General features: G+C 41.6%; 1 non-coding gene across 1 annotated transcript; it reads right to left on the bottom strand.

Annotated features, from left to right (window-relative positions):
- Positions 1 to 257: 257 nt before the first annotated feature.
- Positions 258 to 365, bottom strand: LOC130801485 (small nucleolar RNA R71). Its single transcript, XR_009039624.1, has one exon. It is a non-coding gene; the product is annotated as a small nucleolar RNA R71 (small nucleolar RNA).
- Between the last annotated feature and the right edge of the window lie 5779 nt (positions 366 to 6144).

The following is a 6144-nucleotide window of genomic DNA, read 5'->3' as shown; positions in this document are numbered from 1 at the left end:
ATGAATATGATCACAGGAAATCAGTTTTATGGTCTTGACAATGAAGAACCCGTTGATCATCTGCAGAAATTCCTTCAAGCATGTTCTCTACAAAAGATTACTGGGATGACTGACGACGAGCTCTACTTATACCTTTTTCGTTTCTCTTTGGCGGGCAAGGCTCAACGTTGGTATAACTCTCTTCCCAACACCATTACTACTTGGGCGCAATTGTCTGATGCTTTCTTAGTGAAGTATTATCCCGGTTATAAGACTCACGACTACAGAGTTAAGCTCTATAGTTTCTCACAAGATGCGGGGGAAACTTTTCATGATGCGTGGGAGAGATTCAAAGATTACCAATATATGTGCCCACATCACGGTATTGAGAAGGAATTTCTTATGCAATCATTTTATAATGGTCTTGATAATGAGACTAAGAGGATGGTAGATGGTGCGGCTGGCGGCTCTTTCATGAACAAACAAACTTCTGAGGCTATTTCACTCTTGGATACTCTTGCTGAAAATCAATGGAATAGCTCATCTAGGCGCGCAGCTCAAGCACCAAGGAAGGGGAAACATGAAGTTGAAACCTATTCCCTTCTATCATCACAAATTTCAGCTTTGAATGAGAAGATCGATGGGATGCGCATGAATGCTAATACATCTATGCCCGTCAATGCTATGGCTACCTCTAGCCAAGGTGGAGTTGCTTGTGATTATTGCGGTGTACATGGTCATTCTCTAATGGAGTGTTCTGTAAATCCCAATGGAGCTATGGGAGTGCCAGAGCAAGTCAATGCTTTTCAAGCTCGTCCTCCTTTCAACAACAATAGCTACTATCCTGGAGTTCGAAATCATCCTAACTTGTCATATCGCAGCAATAATGTGTTAAATCCTCAACAACAACACTATCCACCACAAGCACCACAACAACAATATGGGCAACATCAGCAATATCAGCCCAATCAAGGACCACCCGGTTTCCAAAGGCCTCCTCAAGGCCATCAACAGCAGCAATTTCAGAACCAACAACCCCAATCCGAATTAGGGGAACTGAAAACCATGATGGCTCAAATGGCCAAACAGCTCGAGCAACTCAGTACTCATAATAAGATGCTTGAAACTCAAGTCGCTCAATTAGCTGCATCTAGCTCCTCTAGACAGGCTGGAGCATTACCTGGCCAACCCACTCAACCACATGGAAAGGAGACCGCCAATGCAATCACTACAAGAAGCGGGATGAGTTATGATGAGCCACCCATGCCTCAAGAGGGAGAGTCAAACTCGAAAGATGAGAGCACTTCTGAAACGAGTACTAATGAAGCATCTTCTGAGGCAGTGCAAGAGAAGGAGAAAGCGAAAGATGAGGCATTGCAAGTGCCTCCCATCAAACTTCCTTTTCCCAACCGCCAAGTGAAGCACAAACTCGACAAGCAGTTCGGTAAGTTCTTGGAGGTAGTGAAGAATTTGCAGGTAACAGTTCCTTTTACTGAATTAATCACACAAGTGCCTGCTTATGCTAAATTCATGAAAGACATTTTGACTAGGAAAAGAGCTTTTAGTGAAGTAGAAACAGTTGCTTTTACTGAACAATGCAGTGCTTTGCTACAAAATAAATCCCCTCCAAAACTGAAAGATCCTGGTAGTTTTTCCATCCCCTGTCACATTGGAACATTATTTATTGATAAAGCTTTATGTGATTTAGGAGCTAGTGTCAGTGTGATGCCTTTTTCTGTCTGTTCTAAATTGAAAATGGGTGATCTAAAAGTTACTAACATTACTTTACAAATGGCCGACCGTTCTGTTAAATATCCTTTGGGTATTTTAGAGGACGTCCCTGTCAGGGTAGGTAAGTTTTATATCCCTGTTGATTTTGTTGTTCTTGACATGGAGGAAGATCGACAAATTCCTATTATTTTAGGAAGACCTTTCCTTCATACGGCAGGAGCCGTAATTGATGTGAAAAATGGTAGACTTACACTTTCTGTGGGGGACGACAATGTAACTTTCAATTTGAGCAATGCTTTGAAAAGTCCCATGCTTGAGGAAAAATGCTATGCTATTGATGTAGTTGATGTGATTTGTTATGATAACTTGCCCCTAACTCTTATGAAAGATCCTTTGGAGGCCGTTCTTTGTCTTGAATCTTCTACAGGTGATGCTAGCATTTGGAAGACTGAAGTTGATGCTATTGAACAAGCTCTTTGTAATGAAGAGCTTAGTCACAGCGAGAGCAAGAGAGTGCAGAGGTTAGTTCGGCCTATATGCCAAGTTGAAGTAAAGAAGCCTGAACTAAAACCTCTCCCTTCACATCTTAGGTATGTTTTTCTTGATGAGAAAGAGCTCCATCCTGTCATCGTCAGCACTACACTCAATGATGCCCAACTTTCCCAACTTTTGGATGTTCTGAAAACTCATAAGAAGGCCATTGGGTATAGTGTTGATGATTTGAAAGGTATTAGTCCCGACTTTTGCATGCATAGGATTCATTTAGAAGAAGGTCATAAGCCTTGTATTCAACCACAAAGGCGCTTAAACCCCAACATGCAAGAAGTAGTGAAAAGTGAGGTTTTGAAACTGCTTGACGCAGGCATTATTTTTCCTATAGCTGCATCTAAGTGGGTAAGTCCTGTGCAAGTGGTTCCAAAAAAGGGTGGGATGACTGTTGTTAAAAATGATAAAAATGAATTAATTCCCACTAGAACTGTCACTGGTTGGCGCATGTGCATTGATTACAGGAGACTGAATTTAGCTACTCATAAAGATCATTTCCCTCTCCCCTTCATTGATCAAATGCTTGAAAGGTTAGCTTGTCATAAATATTTTTGTTATTTGGATGGTTATTCTGGATTCTTCCAAATTCCCATTCATCCTGACGACCAAGAGAAGACAACATTCACTTGCCCTTATGGTACTTTTGCATATCGTAGAATGCCATTTGGGTTATGTAATGCACCAGCTACTTTTCAGCGTTGCATGATGAGCATTTTTTCTCATTTCATAGAGTCTATCATGGAAGTTTTTATGGATGACTTTAGTGTGTATGGTAGTTCTTTTGACTCTTGTTTGACTAATCTCACTAAAGTTTTGAAAAGATGTGAAGAATGTAATTTGGTTTTAAATTGGGAGAAGTGTCACTTTATGGTGACTGAAGGTGTGGTTCTTGGCCACATTGTTTCTGATAAGGGCATACAGGTAGATCGAGCCAAGGTACAGGTGATTGAGCAATTACCACCACCAGTCAATGTGAAAGGGGTAAGGAGTTTTCTTGGTCATGCGGGGTTTTACCGCCGCTTTATTCAAGATTTCTCTAAAATTGCTAAACCTCTAACCCAACTTCTTCTTAAAGATGCGCCTTTCGACTTTACTGAGGAGTGTGTTGAGTCTTTTAACAGGATAAAGCAAGCTCTCATAACCGCACCCATCATTCGCCCTCCAGACTGGGAACTCCCGTTCGAGATTATGTGCGATGCTAGCGATTTTGCGGTTGGAGCTGTGCTCGGTCAAAGGAAGGACAAGGTCTTGCATGCCATTTATTATGCTAGCAAGACTTTGGATGAGGCTCAGGTCAACTACGCCACCACAGAGAAGGAACTCTTAGCTGTTGTTTATGCCTTAGAAAAATTTAGATCATATCTTCTTGGTTCCAAGGTTATTGTTTATACTGACCATGCAGCTTTAAAGTACCTTCTTGTTAAGAAGGAAGCCAAACCAAGGCTTATCAGGTGGATTCTCTTACTTCAAGAGTTCGATATTGAGATTCGTGATAAGAAAGGAGCAGAGAATGTAGTTGCAGACCACCTGTCGAGAATCAGGTATGACGATGGTAAGATCTCCTCCTCTATTGACGATTCATTTCCTGATGATCAGTTATTTGCAGTCACATCACAGGGTCCGTGGTTTGCGGATTATGCTAACTATTTGGTAGGCGGCATTTTGCCTCCTGATTTGTCCTACCAACAAAAGAAAAGGTTCTTGCATGATGTTAGATATTATTTTTGGGATGATCCTTTTCTTTTCCGTGAGTGTGCAGATGGAATTTATCGCAGGTGCATTCCTAAGTGGGAGGTCCATGGGATCCTCCAGCGCTGCCACAGCTCACCCTATGGGGGACATCATGGCCCAGATAAAACCGTTCGCAAGCTGAATGAGTCTGGTTTCTTTTGGCCCACGATGTTCAAGGATGCTCAGTCTTTTGTTATGTCATGTGATTCTTGCCAGAGGACCGGCAACATTTCGAGGCGGCATGAGATGCCCCAAACCGGTATTCTTGAGGTCGAAATTTTTGACGTTTGGGGTGTCGATTATATGGGACCTTTCCCATCTTCTAATGGAAATTGCTACATTTTGGTTGCCGTCGACTATGTCTCTAAGTGGGTCGAAGCAATCGCATCTCCCACCAATGATTCTAAGGTGGTCATCCGGCTTTTAAGCAAGGTTATATTTCCGAGATTTGGGGTCCCCAGAGCTCTCATTAGTGATGGTGGTTCGCATTTTCATGAACGAAAGTTAGATTCTCTTCTCAAGAAGTATGGAGTTTATCATCGTACTGGACTTGCATACCATCCCCAAACAAGCGGTCAAGTTGAGATTTCCAACCGCGAGATCAAATCTATACTAGAAAAGGTGGTTGCAAAGTCTAGGAAAGATTGGAGTATGAAGCTTGATGACACGCTTTGGGCCTACAGAACAGCTTTCAAAACACCTATTGGCACTTCCCCATATCGGCTTGTGTACGGAAAATCCTGTCATCTTCCCGTCGAGCTAGAGTACAAAGCTCATTGGGCAATTCGCGAGCTTAACATGGATAACAAGCTAGCAGGGGAGAAGAGGCTTCTTCAACTTAATGAGCTGGATGAGTTTCGGTTGTCCGCCTATGATAGTGCTCGGATTTACAAGGAGAAAACTAAGAAATGGCATGATAAGAAGATCCTTCCAAGAGAGTTTGCAGCGGGAGATAAGGTGTTATTGTTCAATTCTCGACTCAAGCTTTTCCCCGGCAAGCTCAAGTCTAGATGGTGTGGTCCTTTCTTAGTTACTAAGGTGAATAAGTTCGGTTCCGTGGAATTACAAAATGAGAAAGGTGATACTTTCAAGGTCAATGGACAACGTTTAAAGCTTTACTATGAAGGACATGTTGTTGGTATGATAGAGGTTATCCACCTTCATCCTTTTACCTGCTCTTAAGGGGGTTGAACAAGAGGGTCGTGCGGGACCTTAAAAACCAGCACTTGTCGGGAGGTAACCCGATTTGTTAGTTCACATCAATTTCAAAAAAAAAAAAAAAAAAAAAAAAAAAAAAAAAAAAAAAAAAAAAAAAAAAAGCAAAAAGTTACAACACACGGACCCGCCCGGGTTTCATCTCCCCCGCCCGGGTTTCTCCTTCTCACCAACCAGTTTTTCCTCCCGTACCCGCCCGGGGCTTCACTCACCCGCCCGGGTCCGGTCCATTCCCTCACCGTTTTTATTTTATTATTTTTTTTTTTTCTTTCTTTCCTCTCCCTCATTCCAATTCACTCACCACTTCATCTTTTTCCTCCATCAATTTCTCTCTCTTCCTCCATTACTCTCAACTTTCCTAAATCTCTTTCTTCAAATCTCCATTTTTCCTTCATCAAACATACCTAAAAATTTCACCATCCTCTTCCTCTTCTCATTGCCTTTTCCATTCACTAATTTTTTTTCTTCTTCAATTCCTCCATTCCTTCAAATCTCCATCTTTTCACATTTCTCTTTTTATATTTTTATTTTTCACCCTCAAACTCCATTAGCAAAATTCCTACTACTCTCTTCTTACCCATTCCTTAATTCTCCCCATCCTCCCATCAATTTCCAAAAAAAAAAAAAAAAAAAAAAAAAAAAAAAAAAAAAAAAACCGGGAGTGTAATGGCAAGCAAGCGGGCACGCGCTTCGGGGTCTACCTCACAACCTATCGTTCCAGCCATTGAGCGCGATAAGGATTTTCCCGACGTTATTTTCTGCAGTGAAGATCAGCGACAAAAATTTCAACATCTCAAAGGTCGAATTGTGTCATCTAAGTGGATCGATCGTTCAGCACTCGAACGATTAGGTATACTCGAACCCACACGCGATTTATTTGCTTCTCTTGGTTTATCTACTTTGTTTAATGCATGTCATAATACTCATGAGCATCTTACTTTA

This window comes from Amaranthus tricolor, chromosome 1 (assembly GCF_026212465.1).
Source record: "Amaranthus tricolor cultivar Red isolate AtriRed21 chromosome 1, ASM2621246v1, whole genome shotgun sequence".
In the NCBI taxonomy this organism is placed as follows: Eukaryota; Viridiplantae; Streptophyta; class Magnoliopsida; order Caryophyllales; family Amaranthaceae; genus Amaranthus; species Amaranthus tricolor.
Note: the sequence above shows the minus strand (reverse complement) of the source record. Positions and strands in the feature narration are given on the sequence as shown.